Source organism: Stegodyphus dumicola, chromosome 2 (assembly GCF_044657685.1).
Source record: "Stegodyphus dumicola isolate Sdum_Otavi_A_Nest chromosome 2, ASM4465768v1".
Lineage (NCBI taxonomy): Eukaryota > Metazoa > Arthropoda > Arachnida > Araneae > Eresidae > Stegodyphus > Stegodyphus dumicola.
This window is the reverse complement of record NC_140769.1, coordinates 16653950-16681641: the sequence shown is the minus strand read 5'-3', so window position 1 is coordinate 16681641 and position 27692 is coordinate 16653950. Positions and strand designations below refer to the sequence as shown.

The 27692-nt window shown below is 32.7% G+C and overlaps 1 long non-coding RNA gene across 1 annotated transcript in view; it reads right to left on the bottom strand.

The window, feature by feature from the left end:
* The window catches only part of LOC146998362 (uncharacterized), a 125669-nt gene extending 104930 nt beyond the window's left edge, over window positions 1–20739 (bottom strand). The window contains exon 1 of the long non-coding RNA XR_015039295.1: window positions 20026–20739. This is a non-coding gene — a long non-coding RNA (uncharacterized LOC146998362). The remainder of the gene's footprint in view (window positions 1–20025) is intronic.
* Between the last annotated feature and the right edge of the window lie 6953 nt (window positions 20740–27692).

Genomic DNA, 27692 nt, shown 5'->3' with positions numbered 1-27692 from the left:
ACTGCTGTTGCTCAACGGTCATGTTTTCTCTTCAGAAAATTAAGAGTGTGGTATCCAAGGCCATTGCAAAGTAATGACAAAATTAATTCTTCAAGAGTTTTGAATCGCTGTGTTTAGCGTTTTGAATCGCTGTGTTATTATTTACGTAGGTTGGAATTCGAAAGTTTCTACTGACGAAATGACGCGAAGTTTGAAATTTTCGAGGGTTTGAATATCTAATCCCTTCGTTCTACCTACATTTCTTTCTTAAGTCTTTTTATTACAGAAAATGCTCTCTTTCGAGTGTACTTCTACGAACGGATCTGCTGAAAACCTGATAGTTTCCAGCGAACTTTATTTATGTGGTGAAAGAAGCGCGACCACAATATTTATCTCAACACGGTACCTTAGAGCTCCTGGTAACAGCAAAAACACATTGCAGAACTGCTAGTCCTACATTATGTTTAACTCATGCTAAATAATTAGCGACAAGATCATTAAAATCATGCGAAGGGATATCCGAAATGAACAGAGAGAACTAGGCCTTCCGTAACACTGCGAGAAAAAGAAAAAAAAGGAGAAGACAGTTCTTTATCTCCCGTTCTACTGGGCCGATTGACAGAATTCAAATTATGTTTTTCATGTCTCGAAAGCGCTACTTAGGATATAATTAGATCTATACAGGGAGATTCTAAATTGTTTTTACAAATTAAGAAGAGTGATAGTACTCATCCAGATGAGCAATATTAACCATAGAACATAGGGTTGCATTCTAACTCTGAGAGGCAGAAAACGGTATATTAGAAATCCAACCTGAACTTATTAGAAGAGCGAATGAACGAGACCAAAGTTGCACAATCAGTTTAGTGAAAACCTCACGGAGTGCACAAAACGGATAAAACCGAAAACTTGGAGGTCGAGTGTTAATTCGAGCTCAGTCTGATGGCAAACACACAAATGCACATCTTTGGTTCGCAAGGTCTCAACCTCGCAAACGATTGCAACAAGTTAATTATATAATCAAGGGCTGAATATTATCAGCTAACTCCAACTCGAAAGTAAGTTTGATACTATCAAGGTAGCAGTTTCTTTTTCCCTTTCGCCATTTTCTATCCTGTCCTCCTGAACTTACTGTACTGCAGCACTCATTCTATTCGAAGTGCCCTTCTATGGGACACCAAGTTCTGACAGCCGGAACACAGCATGAACTTTTCATTTTAATCTCGGCATACAGCGGAATTTGGAGTTAGTTGATAATATTATTCAGCCCTTGATTAGATAATTAACTTGTTGCAATTGTTTGTGAGGCACCTTGCGAACCAAAGATGTGCATTTGAGTGTTTCCCATCAAAGTCTGAGCTCGAACGCCAAGTTTTCGACTTTGCCCGTTTTGTGCACTCTCTGCGAGGTTTTCACTAAAATCATTGCGCAACTTTTGGTCTCGTTTATTCGCTCTCCCATCATTATTGTAAGTTCAGGTTGGAATTCTAATATTCCTTTTTATGCCTCTCAGAGTGGAATGCGACCGTATGTTCTATGGTATTTATTGCTCATCTGGATGAGTACTATCATCCCTCTTAATTTGTAAAAACAATTTAGAATCACCCTGTATCATTGTTCTAACATAGGTATTTTGACACAAAACCGAACATTTTCTAAAATAACATACCAATTGTTTTCCATATTTCGATTCTATGACTCAAATTATGCCTAGATATTAAATTTTGTAAAATTCGGTGCGAAATTTACGGAGAAATTCAAAAATTTATCTTGTGGAATTTTTTCAGTTTGCGCCAAGAATAATTCACTTGGATTACTTCTTACTATATGGCAACCAATTTCCCTTTCCCTTCCATTATGCTGAAGCGGAAAAAAAGGCACTTCGTTCCTACCTTTTTATATTGTACATGAGCGGGAAAAAAGAGACATAGTTCCTACTTTCAAATAATTTTAGCAAATTGTCTAAACCACGTTTGATGTTTTATGGCTTTCAGCAAATATGCCAAATTTCAAAACGCGCCAATATATAAATTCACGTATATCTTCGCAAATTTCGAATAAAAAACTGTAATTTTTTGCAGGTATGCTTAGAAATACGTCTGATTTAAGATGATGGTAAAAATTTTGCAAATTATAATTGAAAATTTTTTCTGAAAAATTTATAAAAATGATTTAAAAAATAAATCGTAAAACATGGGTGAATTTATTTGGAATGAACCTGAATTTGGAAATGTGAAAAGAAGAATGAAATAAGTTTAATAAAAAAATCTCATGTGTACACCACATGACTTCTTTGTACGGAATATTAAATCATACGCATTTTTCTTGCATTTCATTTAAACTTATTGGATTGAATTAAATCTACTTCGCCGACAGCGCATAAACCACAATAGAATAAATACATTCTTTAAAATTCACTCTAGTATTTGTTTATCATAGCGACACTCTGGCGCTAGATTAACTTAAAAATTATTACTGTAACTAAATTTGTGTTACTGTCAGTTTGCGCGCAGTGCTTCAGTACAAATTTTAAATTTTCGGAAAATACAGTTAGTTTTTTCTTTATAAAACGAATTCTATTAAGTAAAATAAATCAAGAAAGATAATCATCTATGTATAAAGATGACACACTGAAAAATTCATATATGTATGACAAAAACAATTTGACTTATTAAAACTCGAAAATCAGCTAAAATTCTCACTTTTTGTGTTGAGCAAAAGTGATGACTCCTCTTCAGTATTATATTTCGTTCATATTATAATTCATAATGCACAAAATTTATATCATTTAAAGAATAGAATTATCTAATCGTTGCCACATTTTCTATTTAAATACTATAATAAAGCTAGAATGATGTATAAAAGAAATTAAGCAAACAAAACAAAAAAGAAACAGTTTTTTCCAGACGATTGAGTATTTCTCATTTAATTAATTCAGTTCTCACTTCGCGAGAAGGCAAAAATACATAAAAACTCAAAATATCTATATTAAAAATTACGAAGTAAATCTTAAACACTTATTTCCTCGAAAAAATTCCAGAAAGAATTAAGCATGATTTAATTGGCAATAATAAATGAACGCGTTATCTTTGTTGTTGCGAAGCTAAGTTTCTCTAGATTGGCAAAAAATTCACTAGTCTCCTGTTTCAAATGTAAACATCAATGGCCGCCATTAAAAACAGGCTTAATGGAAATTAAACAACTTTAAAATTGCTGATAATTCTAAAAATATTGCACACAGATTTACTAAAGGCATAAAATCCTTAACCGGAAGATAAAAACAACATAATTCAATCATTTTTAAAGCAAAACATGTACAATTTACAAAAATATAAGAGTAAAGAAACTGAGATCACTGAGCCGGGTAACAGAGTGGATATATATAAATTTATTTATATACGTTTGGTGCGGCCGATTGCAACCAAAATACGAGGTGCACATCTACATGTTATAGCAGTCCTATATACAAAATTTCAACGTTCTGAGGCTACTCGTTTTTGAGTTATGTGAGATACGTACGTACGCACGCACGTACGTACATACGTTCATACAGACGCCACGAAAAATTCTCTTCAGAATTAATTTTAGTTTTATAATTTTTTTGAAGGAAAAGAGTATTTTATTATGTCCTTTACAGATATCACGCAAAAACATCGTTAAATTGCATTCGATAGCGGTTAAAATGGATATTTTCATTGAAATATGCTGCTTGAAACTTTTCGCGATTACAATACTTCCTTTTTACTTCGTACAAGGAAGTAAAAAGAGAGATTAATAAATATATACCAAACTCAATTAACATTGAGGAGCTAATTTTTTAAAAACTACTCGTGTGATTTTTACAAAACTTGGTAGTTTGGCGTAATTTGGGTCGTAGAATGGAGATTTGGAAAAAATTGGTATGTAATTTCAGAAATTTTTCTGGCAAAATACCTAAATTAGAACAATGCTATATATAAATCTAATATATATCAGAAGTCGCGCTTTCGAAACATGATTCTACAGTTATTTCATATAGTATTCTATGTAATATTTGAAAGTTGTTATTATGGCACCGATATATACATTCGCAAAAAGTATGGTAATATACTCAGTGTTGTATGCTATCATATAAATGTAAAATTTCTTTGTGTAATATTACGTAAAATTGATTAACAGTTTACAAGAGACAACGAAATAGGTTAAAAACGTGATTACACATTGAATTTATGTGTTTTGATTGTAAATGTAAAGGTCGAAGAAGCAGATTATCGAAAAGCTGGGTAAACCAGCATTTTAATTACAAGTTGATTTATATATCAGAAAATATTCGAAACACGTTTCATTTTCTGGGTTGGGTGGATGGATTTTTAGCAATAATGAGGTTGCTGTAAGTATTGGTCAAAATTTTATGGTAATGTTGTGGTTACAGGAGAATATTTTCTAACGGGAACAGCATTTAAAAGACTGCGTGCTTTGTTTTTTAATTTAATGTTTCTTGACAATATATTATGTTTTCTAAATTACACTGCTTAAAACTATCCATCTTTTACTTCATTATCCATCATCCATCTTTTATTCATCCCGCCAACCTGTATATGTAGGTAAAAGAGGTAAAGCTTTCCAATAAAAAATTCGATAGGGAATTTTAAGCGAAACAGCACGAATTAGTGTCCCACAATACGTTTTGTGTTTGTCTCTGTGTATGTGGTGATGATATTGTTGTCCATGATGACTCTTATATGAAACTGCTAAAAATATCTATTCTTCATACATAAGCTCTCTACATTGCTTTAAAGAGTTTGATTAGATTTGGGATAAAACTGGACAACCGGAAGTGGTCAACCAGAAGAAAATCATGAGCAGTCATAATCGGAAGAGATTTTTTACTTGAAACCCATCACAATAGTTTTTAATAAAATACTATAATAAAATATAATAGAAAACTTTTCAATTTTAGTATTTAAAACTAGATGTTAGAATTTTAGTATTTAGTATTTTGGCTAAAACTGATAAACCAGAAATGATAATTATACTTGAAGATCTGAACAGATTTTTGAGAAAAAAATATAGTATGAGGCAATTAGTAATTTCTTAAATTTGGTATTTAAACTATGATTTAAACTATGTGATTGAGAAAAACATATCGCATTTCTAAGCATAAACTGTATTCTTGGAATTGCACTAACTACAACAAGAATAAGTTCATTATGAAAACGAGCTCTCGTTACGAAGCGATTAAATGTATTAGCCTCAATATCCAATTCTGTGGTTGTTTCACTTTTATGTTTAATCACTTTAAAAACAAAACGAGGCTGCCACCAAATGTTATCACTAAGTATTTTTAAAGAAATAGTATAGCAAATTTAAATAATATAGCGAATATAAAAAGAAATGTATGGCAACACTTAACATTATATTTGGAATTCTAAATGTATTCTGCTTTTAAAAATTTTGCGATTGTTAAATTATTAATACGTGAATCCGAAACACTATATGACCAGAGCAAATACTACGATCGATGCGATATTTTCAAATCAAAATAGTTACCATTCTCTATTGTATGGCAGTATAGAATAATAAAAAATTAGTAATGTTTGTAATTAATATTGAGCCTTAGAGTTTATAAACGTATATAAGGTATTTTCTCCCTCCTTCTAGCATGCCTTCGTGGTGTAACGGTAGCACACTCGGCGCGTATTCGAGAGGTCCAGGTTCGAGTCCTGGCGAGGGCGTTGCTCATTTTTTACATCTCCTGTTTTAAAATAACCTAATGACTCTATAAACAAATTAGATTTTATTTAGAAACGATAAACCGGAAGTGATAATTTGCTGAAAGCTAGTTAAATTGACTTAAATTTTTTTTTAATATTACTTGTTATAATTATTTATGAACAGAACAATACTATAAGTAAGTATATAGTTATAAAGATAGTTAAATAAATCTTTCAAGGGCTCGCGTTTTCGTAGACCTCACGAATTCTCTAGTTTAGCATATATTGTAGAAACATTAACAGAACTAAAATTGCTCCGGACCCCTGATCCACTTCCAAATTTCAAAAATCGTTTTGATTTCAAAAATTTTATTTTAATAATAAACCATAAAAATCGGTTCTAACTTCAGAACACATGTCTGTCTTTACCTGTGTCACATGTCAAAGACTTACATGTTCTTACGTGTCAAAGATTTATTCTCCAGGAGTTGCAATGAAATTATGAAAAATTTTAATAAAAACTAGCTAAATAAAATTTTTAAATAAAAATAGCTAAATAAAATTTCGTTCTCGAATATGCTAGAAATGATCCTCAGGTCGTGCATGTCCAACGCTAGTGATTTCCCTCGAAAAAAACCCTCTTCAGACTTTTTGGAACAATGTAACTAAATACGGGGACGAAAATTGTTTTCTTGTACAGAACCTTACGTTTGTTCTCAGCTTTCAGATCAGCCTCTAATTCAAGGGAAAATTTCTCCCGGTCTTGTTCTACCTGAAAGTGAGAATAATATCTGCGAGGGATCATTGTCAGAAAATGCTCTTCTATCTTTGTTTTCACATTCCCCCCCCTCCCAGCATTAAAATTTCCTTTCATACTATCTACTGTTACTAGCACTCTATTCACTCCTATCACTGTTGTTTTAATCATTTTGTTTTCTTCTATCATTGGTACGCTGGAAAAAGAATGGTCGTTGCTTCTATCGTTCCTTGAAGTAGTACATTATAGCGTATATTCAGTGTTTAAATTCTGCCGAAGCCCTGATAAGCTGTAGCGTCTCGTTCTTTTTGGGAGCATAAAATTCCGCGATTATTCCCTGTTTAGACCATACTGAAGACAAAATTCAGAACATGCACTCGCTCGGTGCTCATAATTCAACCGCCTCTTGTGGCTTAGTAACTTAATATATACACTCAGAATGAATTAAGTTTTAACTATACGACTGGCTCCTACTTCAATCTAAATCCGCTTTATCGGCTGCACACAGCAAAGCCGAGTCTAGAATAACAATATAAATTAAAGTAAGTGGCTAGCACAAAATATTCAGCAACAGGGTTACTTGCAAGCACGTGACATAAGCTCGTAACTAACTCTTCTACGACGAACTCTTAAATTCTGCTACTTAAATATTATTTCCGAACTCATTTAGATTTGCATTCTGGCAGGATATTGAAATCAGAAAGGAAAGGAAAAGTTTCTTAAAATAAAAAAATAATTGATTAGTACAAAATATGGTCTTTACAAAGCTATTTCTTAGTTTTTGAGAGAAATTGTAATTTCAGCCGGAGCTCCAAATAAGACGACACCAGGTATTTTATGTTATTATTTAACTGATTATCATTAATTTCATAATTTCTTTAACTTTTGTTTATCTTTTCAGTTTTTATTGAACTTTAATTTTAATAATTTAATTATGATTTTATTACTTAATTAATTTATTTATTTTTTCCTTCTCCTTAACGGCTTCTCATTGACCTAATAACGGAGGATTCCAGCACTTCTACTTTTAGAAATTAAAATCTGTACACTATCTTTCTAGCAAGCACCTTTATTTGATTATTGAATGCATTTCAAGCAGAAACATTAGAAATGCAGTTGTTTCCTGGGACATATCATGAAGCGTGACTATCCCGTGCAATCCGAAACATTTAGTCACTTTACTTTAAGCGAATCATCTGTTGTTGTAGTCTAAGTGAACCAAATAGTGCTATCTTACAGGGCATAATCATCAATATTGTGAAACTTCGTTGACCGGTAATCTAAAATTTCATAACAAAAATAAAATCTCTGCGAGACTGCTGCATTAAATGCATTACATAAACAAAATTTACGAAAGAGTTAAAGATAAATCAGTTTTCTTTTAAAAAAACATTCTACATAAAATGCATAAAAGAGTTCGGTCATTTACCTGAATGAACTGGCAACACAATTTCACTATTTTGTATGTCAGAAAGAATATTTTGAATCTCCTATCCGAATTACGTAAGAAGTAACTGAACTCTTTTTCAAAGTTTGTTGATTCAGTTTTTTAAAAAATATTTAATAGTGCTCAGCGTGGAGAAAATGAAAATTAAGTAAATCCACCGACATAAACTTGGTTCAGAATTTAATTTTCATTCTTTTCATATTTCAAAGTGCCCGGTCTGTGAACTTTGGAACTGAATTATTACGTAAATCTTTTATTAACATGTTCACCTCGTTTACTTGTATGAAAGATTGTTCTTCAAAGTAGTGTATTTTAAGTATACAACATTCTTTACATTTACAGTAGAATTAAATTCCTTCATAATGCTTGAATGTTATGTAAGTCTTAGTAAAATGTCGAATTTTCCCTGTTAATCATCACAGTCAGATAGAAAACCATCCACTCACACTGGATGTCAAAATTAGACTAAACTCAATTCTAGAATAGGCATTAGTTATATATAATTTATATAGAATTTATTAGTTATGTACGGATTTCCAAGGAATCTAACATAAATTCTTTTCCTTCTAAGTATTACAAATACTATTATTATTATTATTATTAATTTTCTTTGAACTACACCACTGCAAAATGGCGCACAATATTTTGCTGCTTGATGGATGATACCCGTGTACGGTTACAAGTAACAAAACACTTGAAATTTAAGTAGCAGTTTAGACTGTTAGGTTAAAAAACCGTTTGATTGATGCAATATGGAGATGCGTTTTTCCTAAGCAGAATAATTTTTTTTTTATAATTGAGCATTACATTGCAACACATTCTTACGCAAAAGTTGTTGAAGTTGTTAAGAAGAATATTTGTGAATAATCTCTTAACAATATAACAAGGCTATAATTTTTCTGTTAGTAACTTGATCAAGAAACTAGAAACTTTCATCGTAGCCGCCCATCTCTTCTGAGTTCGAGCAAAATGGGCGAAGTCAAAAATAAAATGTTGCATTCACCAACAAAGAGTGTGAGAAAGACAGCATCGCATTCAGATTATTTATTGGCGCTAATTAAGTAGAAAAACTTGATTCTGGGTATTTTACGTATGAAATCTAGTTTCGTAAAATACACAAAATCAAATAATTATTGCGGATACGTCCATAACCAAAACATACTAAGGAAGAATTCGCATGTGTGTCATGCGAGGCCTCTGCATTCAATGGGGGAGGGAAACTGGTGTTTTTGTGCACTGCATCTACAACAAAAGATATTGCCCCCTGCAGTTTTTTTTTTTTTTTTTTTTTACAGAAAGTAGATAAAATTAATTGTGTATACGGACATAATCCAACAGTTTATTGCTTTACTTGAAGAAGATATGCGTTTCAGTTGGTTGCAGCAGGATTCGACAAGCTACCATATGTCCAACGAAACACCATCCTTTCCTCTGCCCTTTTTTTGCCGTCCGCCTCATTTAAAAAAGTATTCTGACACCGAGTTTACCCTGATTTGTCGCCCCTGTGTTTCTTTCTATAAGGTCACCTAGGTCTGAATTTCTCAAATTAGAAGTGCTGACGCTTTATGGAAGACTGTCGTGAAGGAAGGAAACAATAAATAAATAAATAATAATAATAATAATAACCAAAAATTAAATTAAAACTATTAGAAATTTAGAGGAATAAACAGAAATTTAATAAATTATTAAATTGATTATAAAGAGTTAAATAAAAAATAAACGAAATTTGTCTTGTTTTGGGCTCCGACTGGAATTACTACTCGGATCAGAAGCCTAGAAATACCTCAGTAGTAGAAATTTAGAGGAATAAACAGAAATTTAATAAATTATTAAATTGATTATAAAGAGTTAAATAAAAAATAATCGAAATTTGTCTTGTTTTGGGCTCCGACTGGAATTACTACTCGGATCAGAAGCCTAGAAATACCTCAGTCGATCTCCGTTTCAATAAGCCCTTATTATACTTATAATGTACTATTTCAAGGAATGATAGCTATAAAAAATCATTGAAAATGGTGAATGAAGCGCCAATGAAAAATAATAAAACGTTTAAATCGTCACAGAGAAGAATCGTTAGAATTCTAGAAACAATATCAGGATATGGAAGGAAATTTTTACTGAAAAGGGAAGCTTTGAAAGTAAAGAGGCAAGAGTCCAAGACTTTCTGACCACGATGAATTGTCGATATAATTCTAGCCGTCAAGCAGAAATTTTCCTTAAATGCGATCCGATAACAACGTGAGAATAAATGCAAGACTTCTCTATACAAGAGAGAGATGGTCCACGCGTTTCGTTATTTCGTTCAAAAACTGCACAGGAGCTCTGCAGTAGGAAGTCACTAGCGTGGCACGTTCACGGCCAGGATCATGCCTTTTAGGCCTCTCAGGAACGAAAAATAAACCTGCTTTCCTACATTCATTAAATTTCCTTTAGAATAAGCCTTTGCATGTGGCAACCGCCTTCGCCGGGAATCCAATCACGAACCTCTGGAATACCGGCCCAACGTGCTGAACCACTACATCACGAAGGCAGGCTAGGGAAGTGGGAGAAATACTTTATAAACTTACATAAAGAAGAGCCGGAACCCTTTTATTTAGGACTCCTTTGCAATTTAAGCGCTGGGGTCACCTTAGAAACACTTGTTTATGTGAGCAGTGCACATTGTATCGATAAACTCAAAGTAATCTCTTAAAATTAAATTTAAAAAAAAATCTTTTTTTTTTCACGTTTTATGTGCTACCTTTATTTATTAAATATCATGTTCTTCGCACTTAAACCATAAAATTCAGTTCAACAGCAATATCGCAAAATAATTTTAAAATGAGGATATCTCTGGAATTTCTGATACACAGTCTCGTGAGCTGGAGATAATTTTTTTTTTCGTACAGTGTTGCCATTGTACAATTACATTGTACATTACATTTTCGTACAATGTTACATCGCTTTGAAACACTTGAGTATGTTAATAAAAAAATTTGTTAGTTTTACACAATATGCTGAAAGGGTTCCAGATGTACCGTCTTTTTATCACAGTGCAAGAAACATATACACATTTATGCAGATTTTTCATTATTTAATTTCTTTGAATATAAGACAGGGCGCTAATATTTATTTGGTGGCAACAATTTGAAAAGTGAACCGACATTTCAACGCAAAATGCCAAAACGAAATTAATAGTCTGGGCAGTAATCTTCTGGGCAAATTGCCCCTATGGACTAAAAAATTACAAGCGTCTGTACTAGTTATGAAGAAATATGTCTTCCAATTTAGGAAAACGCATTCGTGCGTGTATTTGAGGGAAAGCTCGTATGTCGAGCATTTACTGTGACCTTAAAGTTTTGATACTTTTGTTTCTCAGAATAATTCTTTAAATTCAGTTCATGCTTGCAGTTTTAATCATTTTAGTATTTTTGTAACAAACAATTTTGAACGAGGTGAGCGCTTTTCTAATCATTCGATCTTTATCAACATAAACTGAAATTCTTTTTGCAGGCCTTGTATCTAACCGGAAATGTCATGCATTTAGTAACCGTTCCTATGTGTTTTTAACATGTGGTTTTAAGCTACATTCATAGATGTCGCGAAGAGCTGCGGTGTTTATGATGGCATGGTAGCCAGCATTACGAAATTATGTGCATTTGATTCGTAATGTCTTATATTAGAAGAGACGAAGAGGGGAAAAAAAAGTGTGACGTAGACGCACTCAATTTAGTGCTGCCAAGCTGTATTTTATATTCGCTGTACTATTGATATTTGCGATGTAAATTGATTAAAAGTGTCCTGATTTGTTCCAGATATCTTCACTATAAAAACTGTTATGCTTGGAGTTTGAAAAAAATTTTAAAATTTTGGGTTATTTTTTTTTTTTTTTTCCTCTTTTTTCTTTTGGAATTTTTATTTACAAAGATTATACTGTGTAGAGTCTAAGTTTTTCGATGCAGTAAACTGAAGAAGTGCGCAATGTTCTAACCGAGATCCATACTCCTGACCCTCCCGGATACTCGACAAGTGTACTTTCAGTTACGCCACAAAGGCACGTGAGAAAGAAGGAGAAAATACCTTACATATTTCCCTTACATATTTTTAAAGGCGAATGAGGATGAGGGAACTCAGTCGCCAAATCGTGGTCGTGGCGAATTATTGTCCGCCACATTTTAGTTCTGGCGCCATTTATAGAGTCTTATAGGTCTATAGGCCACTTATAGGTTTTTCGATGCAAGAGACTGAAGAAATCCGCATGCACTTGCAGAGATTCGAACTCCGAATCTTCCGAATACGCGTGGAGCGTGCTTTCAGTTGCGCCATGAAGGCATGTGGAAAAGGAGGAAAAAATACGTTACAGCTGTTAACACAGAAATACTAACTTAGTATTTGAAAACACTGGAAAATATCAGAATGTTTAATTTCGTTATTCTTTGTTGTGAAGCTGAGGATATCAAGATTTTGCAAAGCTGAGTATGTCAAGAATTTGAAAATGAAATCCTAAGTTTTAAGATTTTTATTTTAGGTTCATTTTTATATATTTAAAATTGGGAACTTTAAGGTTCTAATAATGTAATCAATAGACTGTTATAAGCTTTGTTATTATGATCTAATTCTATGATTTGTTTTCTGCAAATAGTTTTTAATGTTACGTTTAAAATATTATAGAGATGAATGAACTTGAATGCTTGAGTTTCCTACTTTATTGTTTACTTTGGCTCTTATTTGCTATTTAGTTATTATTTCCAGCGTTAGTAGTGACATCAGCATCTCGGTTAATATGATTCAGAAAGATGAAAAAAAAATGTAAGAGGCCGCACTCAGCTGATCAATGCTTGCGGTTAGAAGTGATGTTTTTCAAAATGAGAATAATGAAAAACGATGTGAGAGAAATCATGGAGCAACCAAAAAGTTTTAATTCTCTCCGTGTACTCGAAGAGTTAACATCAGTATTGAAAAACTAAAAAACGTTTGCGCTCAACGAGTTATTATCATTAACATATCAAAAAAAATATTGATTGAAAACAAGCGTTGAATGCTGGAAAGGACACGGGTACATTGGTTGGTTATTTTAATTTAAAGCATATATGAAACAAGCTTATGCTCTACCCTACTTTCACACCTCACAAAGGTATGCGTCTAGTGTATGGAATTCGAGTTCAGGCAAAATCTTACATACATTTGAGCCAGAATTTTATTTTACTTACCTCAAATTTTTGAAAGAATATTTTCTGCGAGGTTAGTAGCTAGAGTTGGTAATGAGATTTGAGGCAAAATCTTACATATTTGGGTTTTTACATATCACTAAAGTTGAGGACCGAATTCGGTAGTGTTTTCAGCTAGAAAATACTAGCGTCTGGCTAGCCTAGTACCGAGGACACATTAAACACGACAGCGAGGTTGGAGCATGGGCATAAAATAAATCAAGATCACAAGAGTTTGATGTTAATTCAAGTGCGATATTACTATGTTACTACAAAGCTGGGGCAGCTGGAAGCGAAGCCCTCAGCTCCTCCGGCCGATAAATTCATTCAGCCATAAAGCTTTGAGGGCAGCCCGATAAAACAAAAACGAATCGGAAAAAAAAAAAAAAAAATAAACAGTTAAACATGTAATAAAACGACACACAAAGAAAAGGAAACAGATACACATCATTTACACATCCACTCCAGCTAAGTATCTCTGCGGCGTCGATAATATTCATTATTTTATTGGAATAAAACAGCATTTTACTATAATCCTTAATATCTCTTGGAAATTCGATTTTCATTTTATCTCTAATGCTAGCAGTCAGGCCACAGGTTTCAACGAACATTATAACCTCTTACTCTACATAGCCGACAAAGATTGTTTTCCTGAAGAGCAAATCTATTCAAGTACATGGAAAAACGTCCATGTCCCGTCAAAACCTGATTCAGATCTATATCAATGTAACACTCTCTTCCCTTATAAATCTGTATAGTACGCATATAATTTTTCTTTGTTTCCAAGGAATCCAACTGTTTTTTCATTTTTATATATGCTATTGTAATGAAGTTCCAATAGGTTTTCTTCTAGAGCCCTGCAGTTTAATTTCTTCACAGTTGCAAAGTGTGGCTTCTTTTGCCAGCGCGTCAGCCCTCTCATTACCATGGAAACCTAGCCTTAATCCAATGCATCTTAATATTATATTTTATACGTATATTTCTATATTTCATTTTAATATTCACAACAAATTTATTATCAAACCCAAGTGCAGAAAGTGATTCCAAGGCCGATAGTGCATCAGACATTGACCACCAGATAATTTATTTTCGATCCAGGTCAAAGCTTCTAGTATTGCATATAATTCAGCTTGGTACACTGTATTCGTGAAATTTAATAAGAATTTTTTGTGGTCAATCTCAGTTCCATAGTAGTGCACTACAAATGCGCAACCAACATTTCTTCCTAGGCCCGAACCATCAGTATAAATATCATATTCATTTACAGTACATAATAATCAATCATAATTTAGTCCAAATTTATCTGCAGGGTGAATCAATTCAAGGCATTCTTCAAGGGCATCACTTTTTAATTCTCTATTAGATATTACCAATGATATAATATATTTGTCTTTCATTAAAAATTTGTTATAGAAAAAGCCGTATTGATATGAGAGGGGAAGCACACCGGCAAGCATACACGCCACTGGTCCGGAAAGCACGCGTAGCCGCAAGCATCCAGCCTCTCTGTGTATCTAATTTCCGTCTAATTCTCACTAGTTCCCCAGCCCTGCAGCCCCATGCGCCAATGCCATACATAACAATTGGAATTACTACATTTTTAAAACTAAACATCAAAGTAGAGCTCTTCTTTGCAAGAGTTTTCGCAGTAAAAGTATTGCGATAATATTTCAAAATACCGTCATTTTTTTTTTTTTTTGTGTGTGTGTGTATGTGTGTGTGTATATCCTTAAAATGATCCAAAAAAGTAAATTTCGTATCGATAATAACACCAATATATTTCATCTTTTCAAAGAACTTTATTAATTGTTTAACACTATATTTCAACTTGGGAGGTCGAGTAAAATTCAAGCGCGATATTTTAAAATTGTTTAAGCAGAAATGGAGAATAGTTCCGGAAGTTCAAACAAATGGCAGGATTCCAATATTAGCCAATTTCAGAAGGAACAGGTTCCAGGGAAAGGATAAGAAGAGGTATCTGAACCGATCACAAAGAATGAGAGTATCAAGTAAACGAAAATGTACTACCCAAAAACGAAGTTCCGAAGATAATCTAGAGCGTTAATCTCGTTTGAAATCAAATGGATTACAAATATCACAAGCAAGACCACTTCAACGAATTTTAGCCAAGCCCGCCAAAAAAGGTGACTTAGTGAATTTTAGAAATTTTGCTGAAACCTTGTAAAGACTTTATTTCGTACTAATCAATTATTTTTATTTTAAAAAACTTTCCTTTCCCTTCTGATTTTAATTTCCTGCCAAAATTCAAATTTAAATAACGTATAATCCAAATCTAAATGAGTTCGGAAATAGTATTTAAGTAACAGAGTTTAAGAATTCTCAGTAGAAGAGTTCATGCCGCGTGTTTGATGTAGCTCTATTGCTGAATATTTTGTGCTAGCTACTTACTTAAAGGTGATTTAGACTTAAGTAGGAGTCAGTCGTGCAGTTAAAAGTTAATTCGTTCTAACTGTGCATACTATTTTGTGTTTAAGTTACTTAGCAGCAAGTGGTGATTAAATTGTAAGCACCGATTGAGTGCATGTTCTGTTCAGTTAGCTAAAGTGAAAAGGTTCTTGTAACCTTCGTCGGCAGTCATCTGTTTTTTTTTTTTTTTTTCCCTTCCTAAGACATAGCGATAATTCGCTATTTCGTCTTCAGAAAGGTGTACATTTTATGCTCTCTAAACGAGTAAGCCTTTATAACTTATGTGGAAAGTGGAGATACCGTTAGCGAAAACTCACTAAGGGATAGTGACACTCCTGTGCAAACACTGCGGCTACTTAAATTTTGCCGAGGAGAAAACGGGATCAAGCTACTATAAATTTACACAAAGGATATTCGGAGTATTTGAAACGCTTTCTAACATGTCTCCGAAAGAAAAGATTTCATGGAATGCATCAGATGGTACAACAGCACTTTTACTTTCACTTCAGTGGGCGCCAGTATCAAACCACCAAGCGGGAATGTCCCTTTAGAGTTTGCTTCCAAATAGTTCTCAGAATTGTTCCAATACCGATGCCAATGAACAATGAGAATTTTTTTGCTCAAATCTATGTTTTAGATCCAGATGATGCGGTATAGCAAAGTATGAATTTACTTGATTATTCGATTCGTTAAAGAATCGGGGGTTTAGCAGCGAAATCTAAAGAGAGATCTTGTTCACAACATGTTGCAGAATCTCAGAATCTGTATTCTGAAAATGAAGTGACAGGATTTATTGATTTAAGCATTGACTTATAGCCAACTCGTATCAATATCAGTCGTATTATAAACTTATCAGAAAATCAAATAGGAAAACTATTCCTATTTCAGCGATTTTTTATGACTATTACATTAGGATTTTAAAGTAATAAAACCGCATGTGAATATTAGTAACGCGTTTTTTAGTACTAATAAATTATTTGTGGAAAATGCTTTCAGCATACAGAATCAAGCAAAATTGTAAATTAAAGAAAGTCACGTCCTGATAAATCAAAAAGATGTTAAAAATGTGTTACATTAGAAGATATTACTTTAGATGAAAAACTATCAACTTCGAATTATTCCAATTTGTTTTTTAACCAAATCCTCAAGGAAAACTAACAAAAACGGTAAAATTTCCAAATTTTGAAATTAATATCTTTGTAGATTTTTATAGCAAAGGAATCAAACTTCTTGTGTTTTATTTTTTAGAATAATTATAAAATTTTGCTTTGTAACTGAAAGTACACTGGGGATGGTACACTGGAACTGAAAGTACACTGGGGTTCACAAATGGGGACGATTTTCTATCACCCGTTTAACTGGATCGATTGACGAAATTCAACTTCCGTTTTTCATGTCTCGAAAGTGCGACTTAGGATATATATTAGATTTATATATAGCAATGTTCTAATATAGGTATTTTGAAACAAAATGACATGCCAGTTTTTTTTTCCATATTTCGATTCTAGCCTCACATTATGCCAAATTTTATCAAGTTAGAAACAAAATGCCAAATTTCTTTGCCTAAAAAACTTTAATTTCAAATTAATCAATGATACATATACAGATTAATCCATTATTTGGACAATGATGCAATTGTGTTCATAGAATGAATGAAACTGAAACTAGTTAATGATCTTACTTACCATCTGAGCAGTTGAAGTGAAAGTAACTTAGTAACTGAATACAGTTTTATCTCACGATTTACCGCCACAAATTTGCATCCGGTTCCTGGAATTGTTTCATCTGACTACGAATTCAAATAATTATTATGGTCCCAGTAAAATTGATGCAGGAATACAGCTTTTCAAAAAAACGTACGACGGAATCCAATATCCTTAGTTTTCTAGAATGAGTATATGGGATTACTTTTAACTGTATTAAATGAATGCACACTGACCCAATCGTAGGCAGTTCTGATTGGAATAGTGGTTGGTACTGCTGGCTATGGGCTCGCGAGTTCTGTAGAAGATATGGATGCTTGTAAATGTATATTACCCGCACTTAAAATACTGGTGAATAGAAAGTCCTGCGACCCTTAAATTCGTCACCTGGGGTATTATCCATCAAAACTATACATTTAGAGCAGTGGTACTATACCTGTACAACCAACGGTAAAATTGTGGTGTTTTGCCAATTGTTCCTGCAACATTTGTGTTATATCTGGCATCTTCTGGCCTATTTTCTGCTCTACCAGAGGTATAAGAGCTGAAACTTCATAGCTTATCCAATTTCGGTTCTCTCAGTGGGTTCGCTGTATAGGAATTTTCTTGTACATAATATGAATATAAGGCAGTTTTCCTTAGAACTGACGGCATCTAAGTCACAGAGCCTGAAATGCTGTGCCTGATAATATATAATCTCACAGAATTGTATATTTTTTAAACAGAAATCATATTATGATCGCCATTCAAAAATATTGCCATCGCTACGAAAAGGAGACTATGTTAGAGTACCTTAAGATAAATATTAGAAACCAGTAGTTGTCAAAGAATTATTGAAACACTCAGGTCTTGTAAAGTAAGATTAGGAGGTACGGTATTTAGAAGAAATAAGACATTAGAGATACGAAAGAAAAGTGTTTAGCTTCTAAACAGAAAGGAACTTACTGATAAAAAAATTGCCAAACGTAAAATGATTGTAAAAAAATATAAACAGACCCCGAGCAGCAGTGTTTAGAAGATCAACTAACGAACTCCGTTTAACCTAAAAAAAAACATTGGACCGTGAACAAAGAACTAGAAGCGAAAGAGTTACTACTAGAAAGCCGGCCAGATGCTTTAATTAAACACTTTCTATCTCTCTCTCTTTTATTTAATAGAAAGATGTAATACTTTAATGTGGAATAATGTAATTTCTAAGCAGCAACTGACTTCAAAATACTATTTAAAAAAAAATAGAGTATGCTTTAGAATACAATTCAGCTCAGCAGCTCTATGTGATACTTTAGAACTTTGTGCTACGCATATAAATAAATAAGCTCTGAAAGTTAAAACTCAGCACTGTTTATTTTAAGCGACCTATATCTTTCCTGTGATGTAATTTGACATTATACAAGTTTAGCAAACTTCTTAAGTACCATTATTTATTTGTTTATTTATTTTACTTCACGTGCAATTTACATTTTAGGTATGATAGTTGAGTAAGTTTTATTTTATTCAATTTATTTTATCAGTTAACACAATATAAAATATTATTTATTGATGAACAAATATTTATTTATGAAATGACTACAGCCGTTCTAATTTATCTTTTGAATTTAACTACCTTTTACCCCAGTTTCTTGCAATTTAGTTCTGTGATATTTTATTTAATATATACAGTTTAACGAAATATTCTGGTGCGGATTCTTAATGTTTATTATATTCCTAAATCGCGATATGTTTTTTTTAAAGTATTTGAAAAAAGTACTTAGCATTTGAAAAGTGCGAGACACTAGAATATAATAAAATTCGTGTGATCCCAATTCGTTATGTAATCTTCAAACATCGAATCTTTTTTTAACGTTTTGACCCTTTCTCAAACCTCTAAACCTAAATTTCCTTTGTCTAAAAGAATCTTCCTTTTCATACTTCTAACTACATTGGATATCGCTTTAAGATATTAAATTTAAGTACGAAAAATTCTGTTCATTGTGATGTTATTCATATAAAAAGTAATCTTCAGTTGTTTTTTTTTTTTTTTTTTTCCCTTCTAATGGTGGGAACTAGCCGTTATAGGGCCACTACTAAGGCCGGAAGTGGTGGACACTTTGTTTATAGAGGCACCTAGTAGGTAAGCTACCGTTGCCACCTATGAAGGGAAAGACTGCTTACATCAATGTCTTCTCCGGGATTCGAACCTGGGCCCTTCGGTACAGCAGTCAGAGTTGCTAACCGCTCTCCGTACCTTCAAATGTTTTAGCTTATATATTTTGAATATAGTTTTAAAGATCAAGATAAAATTTTAAATGGCAATGGTTTGTTTATTGATTGAAATGGATTTAAAGAATTTTAAATGTAGCTGAGCTAAATCGAGTTAAAAGCGATTTATCCAAATTTAGTAGATGTTACAAGGCAAAACATCGCAATGCTTACGGTTAGTATAATTATGGCAAAAAATTCTCTTGATAAATGATATTAAAAGTTACTCAAATATATTCACTTAAAATACAATATTATATTAAATTGAGCACATTAAAGTTTTTTATATATTTTTCAATAATTATTATTTATTCTTGACTGTTTTACATGATTTTGAACTTATGGTTTAGATGAAAATATTATTCAAATCTGAATTTAGAAAGGAATTCCAGAATAGCTCTTTATTTAATGAAAAGAAAACGATTTTAAACGCTAGTTCTTAGTTTACTGTTATTACATTGAACCGATTAATTGCATGAAAAAATATCTAAAATATACTGCTTTAATCGTATGATGTTAATGTTTACTTACCTGAAATCCCTTAGTTATTGTTTACTCCAAAAATATCTTAAAATTCAACAAAATGCTTACTTACCTCAAATCTCGTTGCCGAATTGAGTGCCACGTGACTCGAGACAATGACTCCTTTGGTCATTGGCATTTAATTTCTTTGCTTGTTGAAATATCCTAGAAGATGAAAGTCCCAGAAGTCGATATTTCACAATCATTAAAAGTATTTATGTCGTTGCATGTAAGAGATACAAAGGCGCCACGTTTTTTATAGTTGCGAAAGGTCTTATTTTCGGTATAAATGGAATTTTTGGGGCCCCGCTGTTCCCCAGGTGGCCTTATTTGTGATCGACGACCTCATAGTACTTTCCTGGAAATTTCCTGAGAAAGACTTTCCCTTTCGTAGCCCCCTGCCTCGATTATTGAACTCTGTAGCAACGGCTTGTGAAATACACAGCTATTCACAGCTGCATCTCTTAAGTTATGTCTACAGAACAACCCTTCCGATGAAAATAGAGATGCTGCCAGTGGAGAAAAACAAATGGGAGATTTTAATGAATGTAACACAGTATGCAGTCAGTCTAATCAGGAAAAACCAGTTTCAGTTGCTCTTTTTTCTTCCAAGCATATTTCGTGGGTCGAAACAACGAAAAGATATCAATACACTATTTTTAGAAGTCATCTGTCTGTTACCAAAGAGGTTTCTCACCCCGACTGATAGAAGAATTACTCAATATATTAGATACCAAAACCTCCTCACATAGAGAGGCATATCAGATAAAGGTCTGAGTCAACAGTTCTTTCACATACGAACGACGCACAACCACTTGCATCAACCCCAACTCATCAAGATTCTTTGAGGCTCTCTCGGGATGGCGGTAGACTCGCCCCCTTCGTTAGGGGCAAGGTCATGTATGCTATTCTTAAAACTGCAATCGTAGAGTGACTGCGATCAACAAACAGCTTCCTTGGAGTAATCATTGCATGGTCCCCAGAAGAACGTACTTACATCATATCATCTCACAAATTATACAAACTGACCTATCGACAGCTTAGAAGAAGATTCCTCAAATTTTTCATTTCACAGAACATAACAGAATGACTCGATTTTTAAGCCTTTATTTAGTGTTTAAGAAATTTTGAAGACATTTTTTTAATAAACAGAAGTATGAAAAATTAGTATTTTAGTTATTAAATAAAATGCCACTAATTTTGTACATGGCTTTTGAAATATATATGAGTGATAGCGAAATAAATTCAGTTTTTAAAGTTTCAGTTACCTTTCGGGACTAAATATCAAAATTTGTGTCTAGGAAAAAATGTTGATATATACTGTTCAAAAATTTTTAAATGTTCATTTTTGTTTGTATTCTTTGTAATCAATTAAAAAAAATGTTATGAAATAACAAAATTTCAATGAAGTAACATTACATAAAGTGGCTTTACTAATCTCTAATCAAAGAATATAAATGCATAATTCATTAATCTCTGAACAAGAGATGCTCGTATACAAATGTATTCTTTATTAATCTCAAACCATGAAATAATTGTAAATTAATGTATTTTTATCAATCTGAAACTAAGGAATGCTCGTAGGTAATTGTGTTCTTTATCAATATCAAGTCCAAATTAATATCAATTTGTTTTAGTATCGATTCGTAATTTAACCTTTATGGAGTGTAACCTATTGAAGCGCGCTTAAGTAGTTTAATGCTATTTACGGGAAAATTCGAAATTTTGCTACCTGGCATTTGAATTCTTTAATCATGTATATTATTGATTAGTTTACATTAAATACTGTAAGTTACTACAAAAGTTCTAATAAAATATACATGTATTTAAACATACCATCTGAAGCTGTGTGAGATAGCAGAAAGTTGGAGATATAAAACTCGTACTTTAGTGTTATTATAAAGCATGTTCTTTGGAATTCTTATGGAAGTATTTTACAATAAAGTAAAAATACAGAAGTAGATTTTTATGCTTCAGTTTAAAAAGAGATTTCTTTATTAGCCCAAAGGGCATTAGCTCAGAGGGGCTATTAACTTCGTTTCGGCATTTTGCGTCTAAAACTTGAAATGACCGTTTCACTTTTCAAATTGTTTCCACCAAATCTTATCGCCCTCTGTTATATTTAAAGAAATTAAAAAATAAACAAGCCCTCCTCCAAAAAAATCTGAAAGGTTTCAGATTCTAAATTACGTCCAAAGGGGCGTTTTTTTTAACGTTTCGTGTGTTACCTTTATTTATTAAATATCATGTTTTTTGCACTTAAACCATAAAATTCAGTTCAGTTGCAATGTCGCAAAATAATATTAAAATGAGCATATCTTTAGAATTGCCGATACACAGTTCCGCGCCCGCTGGAGATAAAAAGTTTTTTTTTTTTTTTTTTTTTTTCCCTGCCGTATAGTGTTGCCATTGCTCGCTTTTAAACCGTTGAGTTTGTTACTCAAAAATTCGTTAAAATTTTATAATATATGAAATCGATCATAAAACAAATTCCAAATTTCAAATTTGGTCTTCCACATGCACATATTCGTCATATTCGTAGGAGGATTACGTCATTCAAAATTCGATGGCTCTATGTACTGTCGTTTTATCATAATGCGAGACATAGACGTACATTTATGCAGATTTTTCATTATTTAATTTCTTCAAATATAATGCAAGACTCTAGCATTTGGTAGCAACAGCTTGAAAAGTGAAACTGACATTTATAGCGATTCAACGCAAAATCGCAAAAGGAAAACAATAGTCCTTCAGGGACAAAGCCCCTTTGGACTAATAATGAAGAATCTGCATAAATGTATATATGTTTTTCACATTGTGATAAAACAACGGTACCTATAGCCATAAAATTTGAATAACGTAATCCGCCACCGAATTTGGGCATCTGGAAGCCCTAATTTGGCATTTTTTTTAATTATCGATTTCATATTTGTAATACTTTAACGAATTTTTGATTAACAAACTCAACGATTTCCTATCCTATGATAATTTTTTTTTTCGTACAGTGTTATCAATAGCAACACTGTACGAAAAAAAAATTTATCATTATAGCGCAAGACTGTATCGGAGATTCTAAAGATATGCTCATTTTAAAATTATTTTGCGATACTGCTGTTGAATTCAATTTTGTGGTTTAAGTTCGAAGAACATGATATTTAATAAATAAGGGTAACACACAAAACGTTAAAAAAACGCCCTTTTGGGCGAATGTAAAATCTGAAAGTTTTCAGATTTTTATTGTTTTGTTTGTTCTAATAATTGTTGCTAAATATTAAATTATTCTGATAGTTTTTGTAATTGTTAATTAGAATCTACGTGTTTCGTTTTATCTCACGGGATTTTAAGCCCTAAAAGGAGTTAACACGAATGGGCTATTTGTCTCAAAACGGATTTTCGCTTCGGTCGTTATAAACGGCGAATGCTTTTCAAATTGTTGCTACCAAATATTATCACCCTATATTATTTTTAAGGAAATTAAAATAATGAGGAATCTGAATGTTTGTATGTACGTTCCTCGCACTGAGAAAAAAACGATGGTACCTATAGCCATCAAATTCTGAATAACGTAGTCCTCTACCCGAACATGTACACCTGGAAGTCTGAATTTTGAATTTCGAATTTTATGTTTCATATTTTGTAAAATTTGAATGAATTTTTGATTGAGAAATTCAACGATCTGAATGCCAGCAACGCTGTACAGAATAAAACATTTTTATCTCCAGTACACGAGACTGTGTATGGAAATTCTAAAAATATGCTGTTTTTAAATATTTTGTGATTTTGCTGTTGAAATGAATTTTATGCGGCGTATGTGCTAAGAACATGATATTTATTAAATAAAGTTAACACACAAAACGTTAATAATAAAACACGCAAAAACGTTTTCCAATCTATCTTACTAAGAAAACTGAACATTGACATGATGAACTGGGAAAAGACTAAACTGAATGCCATTGTTAAGTTCCTTTTTAAGAGTTCCTTTTTTTTCCAGCTGACATTTTTTCCGTTCATTATTTTCCGGGAACTTTCTTTCCGTTTCTTTTTTTTTTTTTTTTTTTTTTTCGGGTGACATTTTTTCCGCACACCTTCTAAACATATGCTGCTATATTGCTTCTAAAATTTTTGTAATTTTCCGTTGAATTATATATCGCATAAGTGCGAAGAAAATGATGCTAATAATAAAGCTAAAAAGGGGTTAGCAAGAGTGAGTGCAAGAGCAGATTGGCGAGCTCAGCAAGAGTTAGTAATGTAAAATTAAATTCATTAATGCATAAAATGAGATAAACATAACACAATATATAAACTGGTGAAACTTTTTATGGTTACAATTTGTATCAGAAACTGATTGAAAATTTCCGTTTAGTGACAGTTTTCTGTTGTTCGAATTGGCATCACTCCGTATATTGCATCAAATGATCAGGCATCCAGTATATTTTAAAAATCAATACACACGCAAAGAAAAATAAATAAATTAATAAATAAAACAGTACAGACACAAAATGTTGTGGAGAAAGCTTTAAATTTGTAAAAAAAATCTGGAATGCTTCAGATTTTAAATTACGTCCAAAGGGGCGTTTTCTTAATGTTTTGTGTGTTACCTTTATTTATTAAATATCATGCTCTTTGCACTTAAACCATAAAATTTAGTTCAATAGTAACGTCGCAAAATAATTTTAAAATAAGCCTATCTTTAGAATTTCCAATACACAGTTCGACGCGATGAAGATAAAAAGGTTTTTTTCTCCCCCCGTAGATTGCTGCCATTCCTTGCTTTTAAATCGTTGAGTTTGTTACTCAAAAGTTCGACTTGTTAAAGTTTTACAAAATATGAAATCGATAATAAAACAAATTCCAAATTTCAAATTTGGGATTTCAAATGCTCATATTCGCAGTAGGATTACGGCATTCAAAATTGCATGGCTCTAGATACCGTTGTTTTATCACAATGTGAGAAATATGCATACATTTATGCAGATTTTTCATTGTTTAATTTCTTCAAATATAATGCAGGACTCTAACATTTTGTGGCAACAGTTTGAAAAGTGAACCGACATTTATAGGAGTCCGACGCAAAATGCCAAAACGAAAGTAATAGTCCTTCGGGACTCAGATCCCTTTGGACTAATAAAAAGAATTTAAAAAAATTAAACTCTGATGTTTCTCTTCTACATAGAATAATTTTATAAAAGTAGAAATATTAAAAGCAAGAAATCAAATTGTTAGAATTCATAATTACTATTACCGCAGAACCATTATAAATATTTTTTGAATCATATGAGTAATTCAAAACAACTCTGTCTTTGTCTTTTCATTTTTTATGCTATAGTAATGGAATGTGCCGCCTCTCTAAAGGTAATTCAGCTCAACCTCTATTTTCAGGTATTATGAAATTCAAAGAATAACTCTCCCAGCTTTGGAAGTCTACGTATTTCTTGCTTCAGATGTTGCTTCCATGTATGTAAGTACTTTCATTTTAAAATTTCATTCTGATCTAAGATAAGTGCATAAAAACTTTATACTTTTTTCTTTAAATAAGATATTGTTAATATAATTTAAAAGAAGTTGAAAATAAAATAGGCTATTAAAGAATGCGTTTTTCGTTAGAATGAAAAAAAAACCCGCTAAAAAGTATCGATTTTCTTCTAGTGCAGAATAACTGCTTGAATTGAAACATAAGATCACTGAACATTGGTAACGCTACCCTTGTTCGAATCTAGGCAAGCCAGAAGCGAGAGCCTGTGCAACAGATGCATCGCACCGGAAGGCGGAAATTATGGGACATTAGAAAACATCAAACTTTTTGTCCCGAAGAACACATTCTAGAATATTTGTTGGACCGCTTGCACCATTTATTTTTTCAAGGTGAATTTATAGTTGGATAGAGTTAATAATACATGCACATACAAAAAGAGATCGCTCGCGTTTCGCTTTGCGCTGGTATCTGTGTTGGATGCAATTTCTACTTCATTAAAAATGAGAAAACGTTCACAGAATTTTATTGAAACTTAAAACATTTTTTTGTGTGTGTGTAGTCGCGCAGCAGCGGGCACAAGTTAAACGGTTGGAGGGGGCCATGGTGTCCGCGGGCGTAGGGTTGGGAACCCCTAATTTAGAATTAGGAAGAAACCGGATGACGAAAAGCCTATCGTTGGCCCTGAATCTCTGTGAAAGGAGTAGTTGTGATGTGGCTTGAATTTATATAGAAACTTTAAATACTGATTAATATTGTTTTATTTGTTTTTTTGTTGTTTTCAGAATGGCAACAAAAAGATTATTCAATTTTTCTTGTTCTTGGAATGGCAACAAAAAGATTACTAATAATATTGTTTTAAAGAGTGCTTTACGTTTGCTAAAATTGAAATAAAGATTATTTTTGACTTAAAAACGTGGATTGACGTTATTTGATGAAACGGAGTTGTAAAAATAAAGATTAATTTGGAGTTAGAACCAATAGTTGCACGGGCACTTTTCGTGGTTTCCCCTTCCCCGTGTAACGTGACTATGAAAAATCCCGTAGATAATAAGGACTACAAAAATCTCTTGAATGTTCTCGTTCCAAAGGAGTTTCCTAATTTTCATCATACTTTCATTTTATCCCGGGTTACAATTCCTTAAAAAGTCCTGTGCGGAAGTATCCCTTCTCTTAGACAGATAGCCCTCGTGTAGGATTAGTAACAAGCACTAAATAAGTCATCGTTAAAAATAACACGGTACATTAGTAGCAAAAACAAGCAAACAAAGAAAAGTAACATTAATGTCTGTTTTCCCCTATGAAAGAGAGATAAATTGCACTTATAAATAACAGCCCACCAGCAACCGAACATTAAAATCCCTAAATATTGGCAGTTCAACCTGTGTGGGAATCACGGCGAAACGGGCTAGCCTTATTTAAGTTTTTGTAATCTTCAAATTTGTGTAAAGTGGATTCGAGTCAGTTTCCTTTAAAAATTCCTTTACGAAGGCATCCTTTACGAAGGCATCCTTTACGTTAAGCAGACAGACTCCCAGTGATTTGCTTACATTTAAATAACCTAATATAATGTACTATATTAACTTAGAAGAAAACCTAGAGTTGGCTAAGAACAAACTATGGGACTGAATTGCGTTATTTGAGTTAAGGAACACCTGCCTATAGGAAAGGATGCATTAATGGAGAATTTTTTTAAAGAAACTGAGATACATTTTTGTTAAATATGAAGAAACTATGAAAGCATTACACCCAGTTCATTCAATCCAAAGAAATAAAATCTGTGACAAACTACTAGTGTTTCAAGGAGATTGAACTAGAAAATAATATTGTGAAATGAGCTTGAAAATTCGCAAAAAACGGCATGGTTTATTTTTATAAAGTTTTAATTTATAAACTATTTGCTTGTCATTTTATAATTGTCTAGAAATGTCAAATTACGATTTGCTTTCTTTAATAATTTTGTTTGGCATTAGTAAAAGGAAGCATACTGCAGTTTTTGGAAACTGAAAATATGCATTTAGCACCTTTCCGTTATAAGATAACACGCGTCAAACGATTTTCTAAGAAAAGGTTAAGTTAGGTTATTTGAATATGGCAAAGTCATAAGAGCTATCTGCCCAAGAGGTGAGATGTCTCCGTGAAGGATTTGAGGAAAACTAGCTGATATTCACGTTACACATCGGAAAATCACCAAAACCAAACATGTGATTTGCCCTTCGCCTAGGTTTGAAATCAAACAAAGTCGAACTATCAGTAGTCAGCATTTCTAC